The sequence below is a fragment of the Chiroxiphia lanceolata genome, chromosome 1, assembly GCF_009829145.1.
Source record: "Chiroxiphia lanceolata isolate bChiLan1 chromosome 1, bChiLan1.pri, whole genome shotgun sequence".
NCBI lineage: Eukaryota > Metazoa > Chordata > Aves > Passeriformes > Pipridae > Chiroxiphia > Chiroxiphia lanceolata.
The window spans coordinates 89,774,878-89,796,870 of record NC_045637.1 but is presented as its reverse complement, the minus strand read 5'-3'; the positions used below and the strand labels follow the sequence as shown (position 1 = coordinate 89,796,870).

The 21,993-nt window shown below is 45.8% G+C and overlaps 1 long non-coding RNA gene across 4 annotated transcripts; it reads left to right on the top strand.

Moving 5' to 3' along the window:
• Positions 1–1,413: 1,413 nt before the first annotated feature.
• LOC116792898 lies at positions 1,414–17,567 on the top strand. 4 transcript variants are annotated; one of them, XR_004359297.1, is made up of 5 exons: positions 1,414–1,465; positions 1,561–1,694; positions 1,921–2,204; positions 3,364–3,500; positions 4,549–4,644. It is a non-coding gene; the product is annotated as an uncharacterized LOC116792898 (long non-coding RNA). The 4 variants fall into 4 exon arrangements; XR_004359298.1 differs by lacking the exons at positions 1,414–1,465; positions 4,549–4,644 and adding an exon at positions 17,455–17,567 and having other exon boundaries at positions 1,474–1,694; XR_004359296.1 differs by lacking the exon at positions 1,414–1,465 and having other exon boundaries at positions 1,474–1,694.
• The last annotated feature ends 4,426 nt before the right edge of the window (positions 17,568–21,993 follow it).

Here is a 21,993-nt window from a genome sequence, read left to right as displayed (position 1 = left end):
AATCCTATATTAAAAAGGGAAAGTGGAGTAACGTCTCCTGGCACGATGCTGAACTCTCGTCTGGGCGTTTGACTCCTCTGGCTCTGGCCTGGACACCTCCGGCGCTGTGAAAGCCGAAGACCGCCCTTCATTTCGGCACGCCAGTCCCCTCCGCCCTGGCTGCCCTCCTGCACCGGGCCTATCCTTTAAAGTTGCCCCGTTTCAGCGGGAGGTTAACATTTGCCATCCTCTCTTCTTTTCGGCCCGAGGGCCAAACTTGCCACCGAATCCGCTTTCCCGGCTGCGGGGCGACATCCCCGCCACCTCCTGCCCGAGGACGGCAGCCGCCGGTGGGCAGACGTCCCTCTCTGCCCGCGGAGAGGGTGGGCGGGTCCGCAGGAGACCCCACCGACTCCCCCAGACCGCCCCCTGGCTCCACGGCCCCCGGTCCCGCCGTGCAGCTTGGCCCCAGCACCAGGCTGGAAACACCTCCACAGCTTTATTGTTATCATCGTTATTGTTGGTACTTCTATCCACCCCCCGACAGATCGCTCTGTGATGGGCGGCCGAAACCCGTGCCCGCGGCGAGGAGGAAAAGCCACCCGAGAAACGCGTGGGGCTGCCCGGGAGCCGATGTCTTCCTCAAAAGGGGCTGGCGTTCTACACGTGTCGGTATCTTTGCTAAATACTCGACGGAAGAAGGTGTCCGAAAGGGAAAATCTCGGCTAAAGAGAGAGAAAGAGACCTTCTCCTCTCTCAGTGGCTTTATTTATTTATTTTTTTTTTCTTGAGCTGCCTTACTCAGGCATTTGGCAGATTTAACGTTGCAAAGGAAACAAAGAAAAAGAAGTAATTACATTTTTGGAAAACAAACAATAATTACACGATACAATCGGTATAACAGTAAGTGAAACACAGCAGCGGGAGTTAAAAACAATATTCTATCCATGGAGATGGGCTCCGCCGCTGACTCAGCGGTTTTGAATACTTCAAATTATCCTTACATCGGATTTCTGTAGCGCAGTTCAGCTGCAGTCTATTGGCTTTTAAATTAAAACATATCTCTCTGATTAGGCACGAGTAGCGTCTTTAAAAAAAAAACAAACCAAACAAAAAACCCCCACAAAACAAGGAAGCAGGTTTCTCAAGGTAAAAATTTTCTGGTGGATCAGGAATACTTCATGAGCCCCGTTTCCCCATCTGTATGTCAAGCGGAGGAGCAGTGCTTGGAGGGGCAGCCCCGGCCTCTCGGTTCCCGATGCCCGGGGCGGGGGCGGGAAGGGAGCAGGAACGACTCCCTCGCATCTGAACTGCTGCAGCACCTGTCACCTGGCGAAGTTGTGACTTCACATGCCCCGCGGCTGTGACTTCACGTTGGGGTGCATTATTCCATCACTGAGCCGTGTTGACATAAACATTCCCTCCCCCCCCCCGCGACGTTTTACTCCCCCTCCCCCGGTTTGCCCGACTTTCACACGAGTATTTGGTATGATCTCTAAGGCAGTAGAAAAGTTGTGCATGTGTATTTATTTTTTCTAACTAACGGTTTTTTTCTATTATTTTTATTTCCAACTGACTCAGTTTTATTTTAATCGAGAGCCCTTAGGACTAGTTGTAATGATATGAATGGTTAAAGTGGGAAGAGCTCAAGGCTCGAGAATACTCTCTCCTCGGAAGAAAATACCAGACATCCCAGAGAAACAGCCGTGCAGAGTGTAGGTCTTATGTAAACGGAAAGAAATCATAGACTGTTGGTGTAATGTGAAGCATACGTGAAATCTAGCATTTGTTCAATCAGACCCTCGTTCTGCTTCCCATTAACTGCCAAATCAAAAAGGGGGGAAAAAAAAGAAGAAAAAAAAAAACGGGAAGAAAGAAGAGAAAAAAAGCCCTGATTGCAGCAAAATTCTGATTCCCACCTCTAAAACTTGTGTATCCCAGTGAAAAGTTTGGAGCTGTGCTGCAGCTCGGTTCTGGTACTGCCCTCAGGACTCCCAAATTCCCAGGCAACGGCCACACAAGCGACGATGACAAGAGCAGCAAATACGAGGCTCCTGGCCGCCTGCTCTGTTTGGAAGCAAACCCACCTATTTTTCGTCAGGCAACTCCAGACAGAAGTGGCAACTAAAGCTTTAAACTCTTTGGAAATTCCTTTCTGATTTAAGAGAGCCAGGGGGCTTTCGTCCTCTCCCTGCCGTTGGTTGTGAGGAAGGGCAACAAAAGAGGTAAAATGCCTTCTCCAACTAACTGGCTCAGCGTTTCATATGCATCAAAGGGAAAGCAAGAGCTAATCCGAAAATGACCACTTTAATGTACACGAACCCATGGCTACAGCAGTAGAACCGAGGGGGATTTTGAACTCTCCACCACAACAAAACCCTACACTTAATGTCATAATAACAGATATTAAACAAAGGGGAATGAAAGGATCTCACGCTGGGTTTTCTGCATTCTTGAGTCTAATTAAAAATATACAGAAAAAAGACATAGTTTGGGTCAAAATGGCATGAGAGCCGCCTTGTGCCAGTGAAGAGGCTGCAATTATCAGCTTAGAGGCCAGACCCTAGAGATCTTATTCTCTCTTCAGCTCCACGGGAGCCGAAAGCCAGTGCGGGGGTGAGGGGACAGATGCACCCGACCAGGGCTGGGATGGCTTGGAGAAGAGGGCTGAGGGATACCTATCCTCTCCTTTCCCCTTTCCCCAGACTGCAAAGTGGAACTAAAACAAATACAGCAGAGCCCAGCAAGACTTTTTTTTTTTTTTTTTTTTTTTTTTTTTTGAGGCCACTTTGACAGCTCTTCCATTCAAATGGAGCCGGGGTGTTTACTTAGTGTCAGGCTGTGTGACTCTGGCTTCTGCCTTTGGGGCTGGTGCCCCCAGCTGAGAGGGGAATCCTGTGGTGAGCAACAAGTGCCCCGCATGACAATACCTTCCTGGGGAGAAAATACCTCTCCCAGAAGGAACCTTCTCCAAAACTATAGGCCAGAAGCTGGAGCCAGACAAATTCAAATGCAAGATAAGGCACAGGCAAGAGATTAACCACTTGAATAAGCTACTAGGAGAACCAGCAGTCCCATTCATCCCTGTATTTTGGCAGAGATGTGGATGTCCACACTGGTAATGTGACCGAGTCTAATCTGAGTGATTGGGCTCAATATAGAGCACAACCTGCAGTATGAGAGAGGTCTGACGAAACCCTTGAAGCTATGACTAATAAATGACTTCAAGACTTTGTGATTTGGTCCCTTATAAATATCCATGGTACTATTTTGCTAGTATTGGTGTTTGACTGGTGTTTCTTGTATATAACAGTAGGTAAACTGTCTTTTCCTTTGCTCATATGAAAACTAACCTCTTTTACTCCTTGTTTATTTTGTTTCCAGAGGAGCCAGACTTTGCCAGGTGTCAGGAAGATGAGTCTTTATCGAAGAGTAACCAGTGTTGCCACTCTCCATAGGCCCTTTACCACCTTTGAAGGAGACTTTCTTGGTGCCTGCAAGAATCTCGGGCTGCACCCAAGGTATTCCCATCCACCAGTATGGCAAGCAACGGGCAAGGGTTCCTTCAGCCAACACAGCTGAGACCTATGGATGGTACTCCCACCTCAGAGAATGGACATAATTGTGGTGGAAGTCAAAACAGAGAGAGAGGGGAGCAGTGCTTTTCTCATCCTGTGGCAGCCACAGGGAGCAAAGTACACCTGAGCTCAGCATCCCATTTATCCCTCCTCAACTGGTCAAATGGACCAATTCAGAGTGACTCAAGGTGTTGGATTTGATGTATAAAGACATAGCACAGAGCAAGCAGCCCTGACTCTTGCTGCCAGCAAGACATGGGTGACCTGATGGATCTTTCTTTCTTAGGCTCTGTCTGTCCCTTGTCCTCAGAGATTTCAGCTGCCCAGGCCGCCCTGCCTTAAAATTTGTCTTACATAGAGAAGGGTCTTCCCAGCTTGCCTGGTGAGACCTTCCTAACCTGAGGGCCTTTGCAAGAGGCCCAGGAAACCTTCCCCATAATTGCAGGGTACTCAGCTCAGGACTGTATGTGCAGTGCAATTATCGTTTACCAACATGGTGACTCCTACTAACCCTGCAGCACAGCTGCCTCGCTGGAGCTAAAGATTAAGTATTAATTATTGCCCGTAAATCCAAGAGGTCTTCTTCAGGCAACATCAGTAACACTTCTGAGGCTGACTGTATGCTGACTTTTTGAGGAAAAGCTGTAAAACAGAGGTTTCTACTAACATCACTTCTCAGCCTGTAAAATTGCATAGGGGGGAGAAGAATATTTGGTATTTGAGGGTTTGAGCTGAGGCTTTTCACCTCCTGTTTTCTTTATGGCTTTTGAGTACACCTATGAAGTGGTGTTTGAAACATTTATGTGCTGTTTTCAGCAAACACCTGGAGAGTGATCCTACTACACTTGCAGGGAGTACTGGCGGGACAGGAGAGGGAGGGATGCTGCAGCTCATTTTCCCACTGGCAGCTGTAGGTTTGCACCACTTATACCCATAGTGGTGTTTGTCTAGTGCGCCCCTGGGATCTGAACCATGATATTTGGCTTTGCAGAGGTGCTCTGCACAGACTCCCTGGAATGAGCACTGCTCTGCATCCCTTCAGGATGTGCAGGTTCCTGCGCTGGGCTGATTGAAGATATGCTATGAGGTCTGGCAAGGTGTCCTGGTTTTGGCCAAGGCAGGGTTCATTTTTTGCAGTAACTGTGAGGGGGCATGGCTAAGGCCTGGATGTTATGCTATGTCACCTCACATCATTGGTGAGGGCAGGGGGAAAGGGACTCCCTCTCTCTTTTGGGGAGAAGTGGGAGAATGGCTTCCTTCTGGTCAAGTAAACATGGTGGACTGAGCAGTCTGGTATTGTTTACTGTCAGGAGCTTTCTGTGTAAATTCTTTTCTTACACTTTTTGTTATTAATATGGTTGCTCTTACTGTTTGTTTTCTTATCTCACTGCTGTTTCCAGTAAATTGTTCTTATCTCAACCCATGATCTTTAGCTTTTGTGCCTCCAATTGGAGGGGAGAGAGGGGAAGCAGAGCATGGTTTTAGCCAGAGTACTAAATGGAAGAATACCATTCCTAAACCACAACATAGGGGAAAAGCTGTACTTCAGACAGCCTGCAAACATCCATGTGTTCTGAGGCAGCCCTGATGCCAGGATGATTTTCTTTGTAGGTAGGTTGCTCAAGAGATTCAGGAATTGAGCAGGAAGCTATGAGCATGCCCACAGTGCTCTACCTGTGTTCTAAAGACAGGTTTAAGTGAAGCTCACAGCCTAAACAACTCATTTTGGAGGAGCTGAGGTGTGTTTCCTTAGTCCCTTTTGTGTGAGGCACGGCGTGGTGGTGTGAGTGCAGTTCTCATCAGGATGAGTACATTAAAAATAGCAACAGACAGATGGATTTGAAAATAAGAGCAATTTAGTGCAACAGCAGCAGCTGAGATTGAACAGCTATTCCTTGAAAGAGTGACTTAAGTAACTACCCTGTTGTAAACCAGTTGGACTCTTGAGAAAAGAACAACAGGGGAAATTTTACTCTAACAATAAAACTATCATCATCATCACCTTAAAGGAAATGGTAAGTGAGAGCTGGAAGGAGCTTGACCATCTCTCCCAGGCTAATAGAATAATCTGGTTAATTTTGCACATATCTGATTAACATTGTGTCTAATTGTCATGCTGGTTGCAGTTCCATTGCCAGTATAATTTTGAAGCATTTTACTGTGTTTTTTGTAAAAAATTGCCCTCATGTGAATCTTGATTTACACATTACTCACCGGTAAGCGTAAATTTTCTTAACCAACACTGTAAACTATAATTAGCCAAGCCATGAGAATAAATGCTGACAACATTTAGGGCCCAAACTTGTCAACTTTTCATTTTTATTAGTGTGAACACTCAAGACCTTCTGCACGGACACATTTTTAGTGGGGCTGCTCATTCACCTCTTGGCCAGTGTGATGACTTGGTGTGTGTGCTGGGATGAGGATGCAGGTGATCTACATCTTGGTGGGGACATTGGGAACCACACTGGGACCTGGGAGACTTACACTGTTTTCTGTTACTTCTGTCATAGGGAATAGGTAGGAGGAAGTGGGATCATAACACAGTACACAAGTACTGTTCTTTCATTGTCTGTGTGAGGAATATAATAGATTATAACTAATTAGCACAGGCTCCTGTACTAAGATTGTTCTCAACACATAAGGCTGGCTGCTGTGGATTAAGTTGCAAAATATAACTTACAAGATGTTGACACCTGAGATTAATGAAATGTTCTTCACATTTTTGCAGTATAGAGGTTCTGGAATTACATTTACTGGGCTGTGCCTAGTTCTGTACTGAGAGCAATGGGAAACAGCTAGGTGTCTCTCTGCACTTTCAGGTACTTCAGTGCTTTAAAAATCTGATCCCTGTGTGCCTTGTGTCTATGTCCTTATCTTAAGATCAGCTGAACTGACTTGGAAGCAGGTGAAAATTTTACTAAAAATACTTGCTGGCCTGTTTCTAAGAATAAGTTAGAAAATAAAGACAAAAAGAGTACTTTAGGTCTGTGCCTTTCAAGTTTACATTTGTCAGGGGAGTATCTAATAAAGGCATATGCAAAACTGGATTCTGCAGATGATTGATGGGACAGTGTGCACCCACTGAGTTCAGCGGGACTTGTCACTTTAGGAAAGCCACTCCTAAGCCTTGGTATTTGGAGATCTGGACAAAGAGGTCGAGCTGCCATGGCACTTGTGTCGTCCCTCACACCCTTACTGATAGATCCTTCTCTTTCTGTTTTATGGATAAAATTAACGAGAAGGAAAAATTCTCAAGGAAAGGCAGCAAACCCCACAACCCTGCACATAAATGACACCAAGGTTTGAACCCAAAGTGATGGGAAAGTCACATTTTAAGCTGTGCCTGTGTCCTGGATTCACCCTGTTGAGCGTGAAAGTAGTACTGTCACTTCTGATTCCCTCCTCGCTGTTGCCCAGGCAGTGTCCAGGGTGGGAACAGTTGTATGCATCCACTGCTGCGTTTCTTCCATGGCTGTGTCACATTTCTCTGGCTGCTCCTCAAAGGAGCCGTTTGCCTCTAACTCAATGGCCTCCCCCAGACCCAGTCTCTGATATTCAACAAGAATCTTGCTGGCAGAACGCAAACTGGCAGCCTTTTCCATAGGGTCCTCTGAGGGACAGACAGACCTGTGGCTCCCCAACCGTTGCCCTTTGTCCTGTCCCTAAGCGCCTCCTGTGAACTTCCAGGAAAGGACTCTGAACACAGCTGAGCAGTATGATGTGTCTTGGCATCCCTGCCTAGGCCTCTTCAAAATGTGCTTCCCCTTGTTCATAGCAATCAGGCCATTTCTGATGATGGTTCAGCAATGCCTCCCAGGCAAGTGAGGGCATGATCAGTCCTTCTTCTTCAAATTTTGTTCCAAGTGAGTCAGAGAAGTCATCTAGGCAAGGAGAGGCTCTGCAAGTCCGGGGAGAGCAATGGCTTGCAGTGCTCACATGCCTTTCCCAGCTGTGCTTGGAAAGAGAAAATCGCCCCGGAGCCATTGACCTGGGAGCCTGCTGGGGTGCTGGGGGCCATCCTAGCTTGTGGAGCATAATGTGGCCAAGCTCTGTAATTGTTTCTGTTTCCTTCCCACTGTGTCTCCCAGGAAGTTAGCTAGACGGACCCACTATCAGGGGGGTCTTGCTACCAGGAAACTTTGCCACTTTTTGGTTTTACCTAAAACTAATTGAAGAATGGGTGCTATCTATATCTCTGTGTGTTGGTCTAGTGTTATATTTCAGAGTCCCTGGCCCTAGGACTTTTGATATCTTGGGTCTAGGAGATTGCTGATGTTAGTCCTTTAGTGAGAGGGGAATTGAAGCACCAAGTTGTTAAAGGAGTTATTCAAGGCCAAACATCCCACCTGACACAGATCTGGAAAGAAATGCAAGCCTCTTGCCTTTCAAATTCTTGCATAAATAATTTTTTTCTGTTTCCTGCTGTAGAGTGGTATAGGGTTTCCAGTGCACTGGAGGAAATAAGCATGGTGTAGACATACAGAATAAAAGGAAGATATGAAAGAGTTTGCACTAGGGTGTGACTTTTCCAGAAACAAACTACAAGCCCCTTGTAATTGGTTTTTTAGATTACTGGGTGCAAAGGAGGATTTGTTCTGTATCCATGAATAGAAACATGAATCAAATTTGCTTTAACTAAATCCCACTAACATGTCAGTCTTGTGTGCTCGTATTCTTGATATCAGGATGTAGATTATAGATATAAACTCAAGACATGCAGAAGTTAAATATGAGGATATTGCAAATGCAAAAATTTAAGAATAAAGGTTTCCCATTCAACTTTTAATTCCTGCATGATGTGTGAATTTCTAGTTCCTAAATGGTGGTGGTGGGTTTTTCCTTCACTCTGTTTGCCTTTCAAAGATGCAATTTAAATGAAATTGTAAAATCTCCTGTGTTTTATCCCCAGTTCATCCAGTAGCAAGAGAATGTAAGAATATGCATAGAGAGAGGTGCCACCTGCGAGGCTTGTGCTAACAGAAGCGTTTAAGCCCTGGTGGTCAGTGCTGCAGGAGGCACGGGTCCAGCCTTGTGTCAGTGCCAGTGCTGCCTCTGCTGCTCCACCGCAGGCGAGGAGCCTCCTGCACGTCCAAGCGTTGCTCCCTCTGGGAAGAGCTGGTGTGGCATTCAGCAGCCTCAGCCCCACTGTGCAAGCCATGGATCAGGTTGTCTCTGATGGTTTTCTACCTCTCTGTATCTCTCAAAGAGACTCCTTGCAGAGCATGTGAAACTCTCAATTTTTGCAGCCTGGGCTGACTCTTCCTGTCTGCAGCAGCCACCACCACTGTTCCCCAGCCCTGTCTGCTGCCTGAGCTACAGTAAATGCTCTACTAGCACCAGGATAAATTGAAACGCCCACACAACCCAGGAGAAAGTCTGTATTTAGCATCTTCTCTGTTGTAGCAGGCAGCTCTGTCTTGCCTCCACTCTGTCCTGCTGACAGGGTGATATCCCCTCGGATCTGGCACAAGAGCCCAGGGCTGGTGCCAAACCTGGTTGTAGCTACAAGCCTGGCACCACAAGTGAGCACAGTGGGGATCAAAAGGAAAAAACCCCTGAGAGTTAACTCCACAGCATCATCATAAAAAGTGTACATGTACAAGGGGCTAGCAGTGAGTTTGTATGTTCTGTGGTGGGAACAAAGCTCTTAGTGAATAATGTACTGTAAATTCTGCATAAGACATTAAAATGTCAGTAAAACCAGTGCAATAAGATTAACTCTGGCAGGTCCAGCTTGTGACCAAGCTATTTTTAATATTATCAAACCCGTTGTTCCCCTCCCATGTACAGGCTCTTTCAAGTCAGAACATGCTTTCATGAATTTTTTTCTCTTCTGCTTCCTTTTTTTTTGGATATCTCTATACTCTCCCCATCCTCTCATCAGGATGGTAAAATTGAGAGTTTAGAGTTTCAGGGAAATTAAGATGCTTGTATTTTAATTTGCAATATAGATCCTGATCCTATACTTTGAAGGCAGGCTCAGCATTTGATGTAAACCAAGAGAAACTGTATGCCTAGGTGTGCTTGTACATATGGAACCTACAAATATCACTTGCTTATTGATCTGGAGTCTCAGCAATACCTAAGCATACGGAGAGTATAAGAACCATGAGAAAAGGCCATGGGAACAGGAAAAGCCTCTTTAATTCCACTTTCCTGCTTTTCCATCCTCCTCCCCCCATCCCCTCCTTCTGCAGCAGCAAGCCTAGGTGTCTGTGGAACTCATTTACATGGTTTGCTTCCATTGCCTACTCCCCTAATTTATTCCATATGTTTATTACCCTTTGTGTGCAATACTCCTGCTTGTGTTCCCTATTTGCTTATAATTTCCTAATTTTTCGGGTTCTACCTCCTGTTGGTTTTTTTCTTTGTTTGTTTGTTTTAATCTGCTCTGCTCACCTATGTGTGATCTCTGTGAAATTTCTGCTTGAAGTAAAGGTAGTAGCATCCATCAGTGCTACTAGGAACCCTGGCAAAGTGAAGCTCTTAAAGTGGTGCCTTGTTTAGAGGTACCATGCTGAAACTGCAGACAGGATGGGATCTACTGGGAGATTCAATCAGTACGAGCCCTGCTTCAGCAGGTCAACACTCTTCTTCTTCTTCTCTGCTAATTTGGGAGTCATGGTTTTCTAGAATGGGCCCATAAGGAGAGGAAATATCACCTCTCAGCACATGGCTTAGTTTAACAAAATGCACAGCAGCTCTGACTCAACAGAAAGACACTTGGAATCTGAGAGTGTAATTTTGAGCCCAAAATTTGTTTTCAAAAGTAATAAATAACATTAAAAAGTATTTTCTTGCTGTTTGCAAGAAAACCATGGTACTTGCCACTGCTGCAGTTCTTTTATGCCCTAATACTCATCAACGAGGTTTTGTTTATGGGCAGGGACTGGGCATCATCTCTGCCACATCTTGTGGATACCCCTCAAATCAGACACATTGATGGAGACCCTGCAAGCATGATCTTCACAATACTTTCGAATGCTTGAGTGTCTAGATGCCCTAGGGGAGTGTTGCATGAGCAGACTTTCAATGAAACTGGCAGCTCCGTGCCCCTGCACAAAATCTGGTGATTCCAAAAGTCTTAGACAGGAGCAGGAGAATGCGGTATGTGATCATGGACACTCTGCAACAGACACAACTTTGAGTGTTTAGCTCACCTATGGCAAGGCAGGAGTCATCCAGGAAGCTTGTGAGAGGGCTGATGGCCTGCAGGGTGGGATACACCTCTGTGGCTCTCATACCTGACTTGAGCTGCTGAGCCCTCACAAGTCTGTGATATGTCTCAGCAGCCACAAAGTCTAGCAGGCAAAGAGCTGCTGCTGAGTTTAGTTACAAGGCCTGTAACTCATGGCTGGTAAAAGAACATAAATTAATTTTTAATTTTTTTTTTAACTATGGTGAAACAAGCAGTAAGTATGCTGTGTGTGCACACAAGTATAGGACCATATTAGCAAATTACTAGTTAGTTTCTTAGATATAATCCTTGGTTTTCTTCCCAGTGATGCAAGAGTACAAGTCTCTGTGTTCTTTTTTCTTCATGCTGTCTTCAGTGACTATTCTTTCCAAAAGGATGGAGGTGATTGCCTCAGTGATGGCTGAATTCTTTATTTAGAAACACCTAAAATTGTCCTTAGCTTTAAACTTGAAAGTCATCTGTTTGACTGTGGGATCAGCCCCAAGGATTATGCATGTGCTTGCACACCATCACTTGTCACAGTATTGGGTAACCTCTTCATATATGTCTCATATCTATATCTCTATCTACGTCTCTAGCAAGATCTAGATCTATTAAGTACGTAATTTCCAAAGATGCAGTATTATACAGATGTAGATAAGTGGATAGGCACAGACACACATATATAAAACCAAAGCATACAAACTAAGTAGCCTGACCCTGCTTGGCAAAGGAAGGGACAGACCATTGCTGCCCATTTGCTCCCTCTTGATTCCTGAAGCCTCAACCAGCCAGCAGCTTAGAAGCACTGACTAGGGGTGCCCAGCCAGGGAAAAATCATGGGGGTGGATGGAGGGCATCCACAGGGGAAATAAGACTTTGTTCTGGAAGGAGGGAAGAGAGAGACAGCAGGGAAGAGATGCCCAAAGTGCATATGAGCATGTGAGAATCACCACATTGCTGGAGGTCAAAGGAACCAACAGGTGAAATGCTGGTGCTGCAGAAGTCCAAGAAAGTTTGGAGTCAGAGTCCCAATTCCTCACTCTCAATACAACCAAATATTTATATCTAGGTATTTTCTTACTTAGGATGGAAATGTATCCTCTTTCACTATTGCTATGGGGTTTCTATTGAAAACAGCCTCCAAGGAATTACTGTGGCTTTTGGTTCAGGGACTGCATCTATGTAATATTTGTGTTGCCTCTGACATGAGCTTAAATCCCTGTGAGGAAATGGAAGGCGTTTTGTGCTCAGCTTGATGTCAAGCTTTTTTGCCTCTCAACACCCAATGGCAGCTCCCATCAGGGGTGTCCTTTGTGCCTGAGGACTTGTCCTTTGGGGGTGTCTTTTGTTAAAAGGGGCCCAAACAGTGCATGCATGTAAAAGCGAATACTGTGGTTGTGTAAGACACAGGGAGAAATGTGCTTTGCTGGGTAGTGGAAAGGCATGAGGTATTTATGTGGAGCACAGCTTGCTTTTGTGGAGTCAGTGGGCATTAGCCTGGTTCCAATTCAAATAACACCACAAATTTTAGCTGGGCCCCTGTCGCCCACCACTCCTCACAGCTGGTGTTGCACATCTGTGTGTCATGGCTCAACACCTGCTCCTCCATTTTTGGGAGCAGAGGCCATCCCCTGAAGTCTGACGCTCTCACTCGTGCCATTCTGCCTGTCTGCTGGGGCAGGGCATGATGCCTGGGCTGCACAGGGGCATGGGGCATCATCTGGTGGGACATAGCCTGCTCTAGCCACTGCTCCTGGCTCTGCTCCCCAGATTTTCCACCAAGCACAAGTTTCCACGTGCTAGAGTCACCTACATCTTTTTGCCAGACCAGTTCTCTCTTCCCTCCTCACCCCCCATCGTGGAACAATGAAAACCACCATAACATTTTTTGTCATCCCACAGAGTTTTGCTGATCTACACAGGTGAAAATCTGACCTGCTGTTCAGATACTTGTTGGCAAACCCACATTGATAATTTTTACTTTGTTTCATTTAACACATCAAATTGAGGCTAAGGTTTTCACCCTTCTGTTTTTTTAGCAGTTACTGATTTTACCATGTTTGCTTTGGCAGTTAAAAAAAAAAATCAACAGAAGGATTACATTTCAGTGGCACAACACCCTAATCCTCAGGCAAATGATTTGTCCAAGCTTAATATGAAGTACTTAGGATGTATTGTTTGATGTAAACACTAGTTCTAATAAAATGGTGCCTGAGGTACAGTTCTTCAACTTGTAATACCCTATTTGCGTTGGCCTGTACACATTGGATTTGAAACCATTATGATAAAATATATCCTTCTTTAGCCTGATAAAAAAAAAAATTAAAAAAAATCCACAGAAATCCACAGCATAGGGCCTACTTTCCAAGGAAGGACACTGAAAGGAGCAAGGAGCCTCCTGCGGGCACTGCAAGCGACGTCAGACAGAATTATGCCCCATTGTTCATGGGGTACATTTGGGGCAGAAATCAGCTCTCTATGGGCAGTGCATGAGTCTTGGTCTGTTCTGGAGCATCCTAGGGAAAGAGGCTCCCTTACCCCATAGCTCCATACTGATAATCTGGAGTCCCTCTGAAGTTCTTCCTGACTTTTCCCTGACTCACTCCATCTATTTGAAATTATTTCTGTACAGTAATATAAATATGCTCCAGGTGTGACCACGGGTCTTACTGTAATGCTGGATTTTAAAGAATCCATCAGAAGGACTGGCTGATTAACTAGTGAGGGGCTGAGGGCACGGGGGCAGGAACACAGTGCTGCAGGCATCCCTGTGCAAGTCAAGCCCCATTGAAAAGCAGCCAGCTTAGCACCAGCAGGCAAAAATGTTCAGCATGTCAAGACGTTACATTTGTCTTACCAATCCATTAATACACCAGTGACAGAAAGTCACGTCCAGTGACCTCCCCTGCTGCTTGTACTACCTGGATTCCCATGAAAGGTTTTCCCTAAAATATGAGGAAACCCTTGGTTTTGGCAGCGTTATAGCAGAGCGTGGCTCCACTGCGACCTGAATGTCTTTTACAAAGGGGTAAATACCAGCATTTTGGGTAGGCTTCCTTCCTCTCATCCCTTGTTCAAAATACTGCTGTCTTTATGCCAGCCTTTAAAGCCCTTTTACTAAGCAGGCTAACAAGGGTAAGGATAAACATGGTGAGGATACACCTTTCAGGGAGATTCCCTGTAGCAGAAATGAAGACTGAGAGAAAAATTATTTAAAGAAAAGAGGGGGTGAGGAAATGCCTAGAGACTTTCCCCTGTACAAGGAGGGAAAAAAATTTTACAGGCATGGATGTTAGGAACCAAGTACACTTATTAACAGCTTGTACAACATGTCGAGTAGCTCCCTATTAAACAGCAAAAGTGTAGAATGCTTTAGTCAGGAGAATATGGAAGTGGGCTTCACATGACTCTGTGGTAGAGATTCCCAAGCTATACAAAGGTCCTTCTGCAAATTCTGGGCTTTCTTCTCCCTTGCTGGAGGACAGCTCTGCTCAGCTGTGGGGGTCTTCCCTGCTTGTGCTCTGCTCCTGTCCCTGCTCCCACTGCCTGTGGGTTATCCATGACGAGAGCTAGCCTGGATGTCGAGAATTGTTTTTGCGCCTCTTGGAGAAACATTTTCCTTCACTGTAATTGTGGTGGGTTGATTGTGGCTGGATGCCAGGTGCCTGCCAAGACAGACTCCGCTCCTCAGCTGGACAGGGGAGAGAAAATACAACTAAAGGCTTGTGGATCAAGATAAGGGCAGGGAGAGATCACTCACCAGTTACTGTCACAGGTAAAACAGACTTGACTTGGGGAAAATGAATTTAATTTATTTTAATTTTTACCAATCAAGTCAGAGTCGGATAATGAGAAAATACAAACACATCTTAAAACACTCATCCTCCCTTCTTTCCAGACTTAACTTCACTCCCGATTTTCTCTACCTCTCCCCAAAGCAGCACAGGAGGATGGGAAGTGGGAGCTGCGGTCATTTCATCTCATGTCCTCTCTGCCACTCCTTCTTCCTCAGGGGCATGACTTCTTTTACTCTTCCCCTGTTGCTGCGTGGAGTCCCTCCCCCAAACCTTGCCATGAAAACCCAACACAGCAATCTTAAAGCATCCAGCAAGCAGGACCTTTCGACACTGATAGAATAGCTCCTCCCTCTCTGGATCTGCCTTGACCAAGCAAGAAGACACCCAGAGTATCCCAAAGAAGGGTGCTGAGACAAGTCATGGAGGCTGGGAGGGAATAGCTTAATCTGCAGATGTTACAATGCCACTGGGAAGCAATTACACTGTTTCCCAAGTAAGCTTTCCATCTGCAGTGCAGTACATTTAAGGACAGAGATGTTACTCTCACTTAAATAATGATTACTCTGCACCACAGGGCCAACAGACAGCTTTACTACTTTGGGCTCCCCTTTTCACCTCAACTTTTCTCATGTTTCTAGTATTATGCAGTGAGCAACATGGGACCCCCATTTTTGCTCATCAGGGAGTGGGTTGTGCCTTTCAGCCTCTTGGAAAACAAAGCTGAGAGTTATTCAACCTGCCCTGCAGTCACCAGTGGTGACAGATAGAGGGACTTCACTTGGCACAAAGGTTTCAGGTTTGATGGGAGATGAGTGGTACCACACACCTTTGTAACATTTCTGCTTTCCCCAAGAAGATACCTAAGCATTAGTTGTGTGTCAAGAAAATGTTCAAGTTTCTTACTCAGTACCTGGAGTCAGCTCGTGGGACAATCTCATGAAAGTTGAGCACAATCAGATATTTCATTTTCCTGGGCTCAGCATCTACTGTCACATGCTGGGTAACTTAGCTGAGACTTTGGATAGAGCACTGTAAGAAATACCACCCGACGCTTCTGGGTGTCTCTGCACCCCATCACACATTAAAAGAGGCCTGACTTGTCCTACTTGTCCTAACTAAAGTGTGTGGGCTGACACAGTTGAAAAAAAGAAAAGGCAAAAGAGTTAACTTCTTCCCTTGCTTTAGGTTTACTCTTGTGGAAGCTGAACAGATTTCTATCCAGGAGGGGCTGGTGAGATGAAAAATGCGAATAGCATCCATTCTTTCTCCCCTCTCTGGAGCTTGGTTTCACAATCAGCCTTCCAGTGAAAATAGAAAAGGGTGCAAAAATTCAAGAAGCAACAACAGACAATGGATTTCTACCCTTTCTTTGGAAGACACCACTCAAGTCACGACTGGTATCTAGTGCTGCCCTTGGCTTCCAATTTTGGCTTTTGCAGCTACTCACAAACAAGCTTTTTAGAGGTGCCTTTTCCAATCATGTGATGTGACCAACTATTTGCTGGTTTTGGGAGTAATCTGGCAAACTGTTTTGGGAAGGTAACCAGGCATCAGGATTTGCTAAACTGTCATGAGACACCCTATCCCAGCTCCATCAAGGTGATGAGAGCTGTTATTGCTGCTGGTCGAGGCCGCCATACTCACAGAGCCTGGGCACTCTGGGAGTGAACCTGGGCAACACCACCAGGCTTAGCTCCAAAACCCTGCCTAGGTGGCACGGGGAGCTGCACGCACTGATGGCCGTGCAGATGCTGCCACCACTTTTTACTTCAGCCTCATGTGCCCATGGCTGGAGGTTGCACTCCTGAGCCTATTGCCAAGCTCGCTGTGACCTGGGGTGCATTGCAATCTCTGTATATCCACTTAGTCATTTTTAAAACCAGCACAGCAATGCTTAGCCCCAAACCTAGTAGGGAATTACACACGGAGGCTGATCAGATAAAACCTGTGCCTTCCACTCCGGGAGAAGGGGCTGAAATTACACCATGTAATTATAATGTAGTTAACCTGTGACTGCGCTTTATATATTTTTTTTCCCTCCAAGCCAATTATTACTAAAAGTCTAAACTCAGTATGACTGAGTTGTTTATCACTGCCCTGAGAGGAAATCATCATCTGGCTTCACACTTCTCAGAAGCCAGGTACACTACTTACCTTATATTTACACTGTCATTAAGATAACATTATTATTAATTCTGCTATTTTTCCGGTGTTAGTGCAATACTGTTGGTATTAATAACACTTAATTCAGCTCCTCAGTTCCTTAGGAGGAATCACAGCCCATGGTTATTATTAAACTTGCAACTGGGTAATAAGCAGTTTGTCCCAGCAAAATTACGGTCTTTACAGCGAGGTGGCAATAGACCATGGGAGCCTCACCTGCTTGATGAAGCCAGTTGAAAAATATTCCCCTGGGCTCATTGAGCTTTGGATCTGTCTCTCTGCAACTGAAAAGAGCCAGAAGAGAGCACAGGATCTACAGCCTTGCTAAAACCCAGGTTTCAGCAGCCCCAGATGGGGTTGCTGGTGTCACTTGTGATTGTGGCCAACATGCCTCAGCAACGGTGAGTCCCAGAAAGGGGCTGACAACAAAGATAGGAGACTTTGCTATCGCTTTCCTATAAAGGGTAGGAAAGGGGAAGAAAAGAGTACTGTGAGGGCTAATGGTGGCTCCTGAAAGGCCACCTCTCGCATCAGCCCATAGATGTGATGGGCTGATGTGTGTGCTACTGTCACATGCAGTGCCTGTGCATGTTCACATGAAGCAGCAGACACTGTAGTGGAAAACTAGGGCTGGGCACTGGGAATGAAAGTAGGGTTTGATCCTTCAAAATATTTCTCATGGATTATCCTTTGAATCTGCTCTTTGACAGATTATCTTATCTGCAGAAGTGTAAGCTGTACTCTGGTCCTGCAGGAGTTTCTGTGGAGTATGTTCCTCCTGGATGACTTAAAAAAGTGACAGTAGATTACTGTGGATGTTTTAAGTTCCCAAGCAAGGATACCAGTATGACTTCAGTTGGGACACACTGGGAGGTATGGTTGTACATTCACAAATCTTACATTGTAATCTATCCCCCAGGTGACCTGAGAAAAGCAGCCTTCACCCTTCACCCCACTGCCCTTTTCCTTGAACTCCTTAGTCTGCTGCCAGCTAAGTAATCTACATGACAGAAGTTTACGAAAACATTATTTTTTGCTAATTCATATTTTTTCAGCCCTTCTAAACATAACAATTTTTCCCCAAACAACTCCACTTGCAATCTGCAAAAATCAGAGATACCCTTTCCTCTATGCCATCAGATATGAAAACACATTTTTCTCTTCTATGCTGTTAAAAACCTATCTATTTTGCTCTCAGTAGCTAAGTGCTTGCTGGTTCTTCCTTGTACAGAAATCACCTTTGTCTTCACAGCCATTTTCACTCCAAAATGCCCAGGCTGAGCACAGGGTTCTGTGCAGCGTTTATTAACAAAATGCCCCTCTCCCACCACTGTGCTGACTCCTTGCAAACCCAGCAGTGGGCAGAATGTGATCAAGGAAGATGCATTGATAGATGCATCTTACCAGAAAGCTTCCACATAATTAACAACATTTGCAGCCTTAAATTGGAGCGCACTTTAGACGAAGCGTATGTTTATTGCTTTCTGCTCTTCACGTGAAATCAGCTGATCCTAACTGGGCTGACTTTCAGTATTACAATGTCACCAGTGATAAAAAATAAAATCGAGTAGGTTTTTTTGTTGCATAAGAATTGGGGATGGGAATTTTTTTTCTTTCCTTTTTTTTTTTTTTTTAACGTGTATGGAGAAAGAACATTCTGTGTCATGCAGTTATCAGCCGAATCGCCCCATTTCTTTGTTCATGGCACAGCTTTTGTGTGCCTAAACCTCTGGCAGCACAGGAAATAAGAGGTCAAATCATTGTCCTCTGACTCAGGTTGCAAGCTGCGACTTCCACAGGTAGCCGCCTTCCAGCCAAAAAATGTTACTTATGTGAGTAGTTCGCCTTCATGCTGTGGGCGGGGAAGGCACCAGCAACCTGGCCTACTGCAAATGTCACCAGCCAGCCTTGTCACTATTGGGGTTGGAGAGATCCAGCAGCTGGCTCAGCCTCTGCTAGTATCCACTGGTTACGCTGAGCTCATTAAGAAAATATTGATCGCTCAGAAGTTTATGCAATGTTTGATCCAGCTCGCCTCCTTTGAAGCCGCACAGATCTCGAACAGATTGCTGGAGCAGGAGAGGGGAGCATGCGCCTGCACATGAGCGAGCGAGAGAGAGGGAAATCAAACGCTCTGAACTGAGAAATCTTGCCAAAAAATCTCTGGGCCGGGTTCGGGCTGAGAATGCGAGCATCAGATAAAAATAACAAGTCACACGGCAGAGGACAGAGCGCGGGGCTCGTCTCTCGCCCGGGGCCGCGCATGCCCCCTGAGCAGCGCCGAGGCGAGGGGAGCCCGGCAGCCTCCGCCAGCAGAAGGCTGGAGTAAAGAAGGGCTGCGTTTGATGTATGAGCTTTGGCTTGCCATTGTGAGTCACCCCAGAACTAGCTGTAGGCAAAACAAAAATCTTTTGTGATTAATTAGAAAAATCGGACAATTATGAATTGACTGCACACAGCCAGCGTACGGTAATATAAATAGTAATGAAGCCGGCTGGATCTGATGAACACACTGTGTTTATGTGCAGTCGCAGAAAAAAAAGGATCCGATTTAGGTGGTGTCAGTTTAAATAACGTAATTTCTGCTCTCTGACTCTTTGTTCGGTCTTTACCCAGTATTAGATCTGAAACTTTAAAACTGAGTTTTAGTTGACTTATCTAAATGTCTGGTTGTTCTTTTGATGTCTGCCCAAAACATATGCTTCTCTTCAATGACCATCTAAAATTATTATGTTACAATGAATGAATAAGTCTAGCAGTGCTGTAAGTGGTGTGCAGCTATTGTTGCTCCTTTGTGTTTGTCAGTAGCCCTTGCACAGGGTCTGACAGGCTCCATCCACGCACAGGGATAGGAAGAGTATTTGAATTCCCCAGGTTCTTGGTAGTTTTCAGAGAGGGAAGGGGGTAAGAAAAGAGGTCTGTAGGCGCGTGTCTGCAGCACAATGGATAATTACATTCACAATGTTCTACATCACTCTTCATTTAGCTGCCACCTAATTAAAAAAATATATCGGAGATGAGATGACGTCAGTGCTAGAATTTGCCGCCGATGTCGGGGACACGGACCGCGTAACTGACAGGAGCGAGAGCCGTGGGTGTGATTAGGAGCGTCCTGCCCGCTGCTCTCCTTCGGCCCTGCAAAAACCAATTCTTACCTGCCTGTGGGTGGATGAGCAGGTTGCTGTGCCGTCACGCGTCGTGACAATCACGACAGAGGGTTAAATCGCAGCCCGTGCCCGCTTCTCCCTCTCCGAGGGAGGCGCCCGTCGTCCTCCCGACCCCGGCGGGGCTTTGTTCCCCGACGGGCGATTACACGGGTCCCGCAGGAGGCTGCCGCCTGCGCCCGCCGCCCTCCCGCCCGGACCCGCTTTGTTCTGCGGGGCCGCCGGCGGGGGCCGCCAGCGCCGCCGCCCGCCCTCGGGAAGGAGCCTGTCCCGGTCGCGACATGCTCTCGACCCCCGCCGCCACCCCCCGGCACGGCCCACCCGCCGGCTCGGGAGCCCCCGCAGGGAGCGACCTGCCTAAGGAGGGGTGTCGGCGGGAGCTTTTTAACCCTTCTCTAAAGGGAGAAACGAAGGGAAGGAAGGGAGCACCCAGACGGAGTAGTTCCTAACACGATCCGGAGCACCAGCACACGCACACGCCCCCCGTTTGCGACCTTCACACTTGAGATGTTTTGGCCCTTTCACTTCACGGGAAAAAAACTTAATCGGAGTATTTCACATATCCAGGCTAAAAGCATGTCTTGTGGTTTTTATATTACTTCTTTTTAAGTGCGCGGGAGTACCAACGGGTGTGTTTCTGGAGAGGGCTCCTGGAGGAGGAATGCTCCACTCTTCTAACTCAAGAAGTGGTGATGTACACGTGGCCTTTAATTAGCCCTGTAATCTTGCAACAAAAAAAAAAATACAACACTGTAAGGTGGAGGTGTGTCTCTATTCTAGTTTGCTGCACTTTTATAGCCTTTGAGACAAAGAGCAGAGGTATGGTGGGGCAGGTGTGAGGGGCAAGGTGATAATAAACATTTCTTTACAATTGCTATCGATCTTTCAGTAGATACTGTTGACAGAAGATGAAGATAACATCATGCACAACAGAGTGAATGGCTTATGATGGTATTAAGCGTTCTCAGTCTTCCTTGTGGCTTTTTTTTTACACTTTGGCCACTGCCTGCATTAATGGAGCACTGATTAAAAGCTTTGAGTACAGCTGCAAACTGCTGCAGATAAAGCACGAGCACTGTGAGCCTTATGTGAAGTATCCCACATACCTGCAGAATTATGCAGGATGACACTGGGTTATATTTTTTGACGATGCTTTAGCTCTAATGTTAAATTTAATGAAACTGTGCAGTGGCCCACATCATTAGTGAAATGCTCTAGTCTCACAAGGCCTTAATCATGCACTTTTGAACATTCATAGAAGCACAGCCTAAAACTTTCACTGAAGGATCACCCTGCTGTCAAACTCTTTTTGAATTCCATGTAGAAATGTAGGGTAACAAGGACAGCAATATTAACCATATTAGCCTTTCTCACATCTCTACCAACTCATCTAGCCTAAAAGAAAAGCTGTGTCTTTATCCTGCAAATGCTCCATGCACAAAACTTTCATTGCAGTCGATGATATCTGACTTAGCAATTGATTTTCTCATTATTGTTCCCATGTCAATTATTTCCCGAGTCTGAGTCTATCTGCATTGCAACGAGGAGTCTGACCTCAGTGCAAGTATTGCATGTTAGTTTTTAATCTAGTGAGCTGGAGTGTCCCTGACTGCTAAGGCGTGGCATCAGTAAGGGCATCAACCTTCCAACCACATGCCCTGCACCTGTTGGGGTTTTCATCTCTCTTTGCATATTGAATTCTGATCACAGCATGGGCAGCACACACACAGTTCATGTGTCAGGTTTCTGGTGTGCTTCCCACGTAGATGCCTCAAAAAACATTCCTCCCTGTGATGATGCTCTGCGGCCGCTTTTCCTGCAGGACTCTGGGCTAATTGTATCCCTGTCTGCTCATCCTTCCCTGAACAACTCAGTTCTTCAGAAATCTCAGGGCAGATAAGTCAAAATGATTTACAGGGCACTTGGTATTTTTTGGGTGCAGCTGTGTAGACCTCATTTCAGTCTGTGTGTCTCATTTCCATGACATGGTCAGTACTAAGAGCACTGTCCCCAGTCCATGCCTGGGATGTGCTTGTCCAGCAGTGAGCCAGATCCAATTGCATGCCATTAAATTTCCTTATTAGGATCCTTTTTCTAAAAAAAAGCCCTATATTTTGCTTTTCATTATA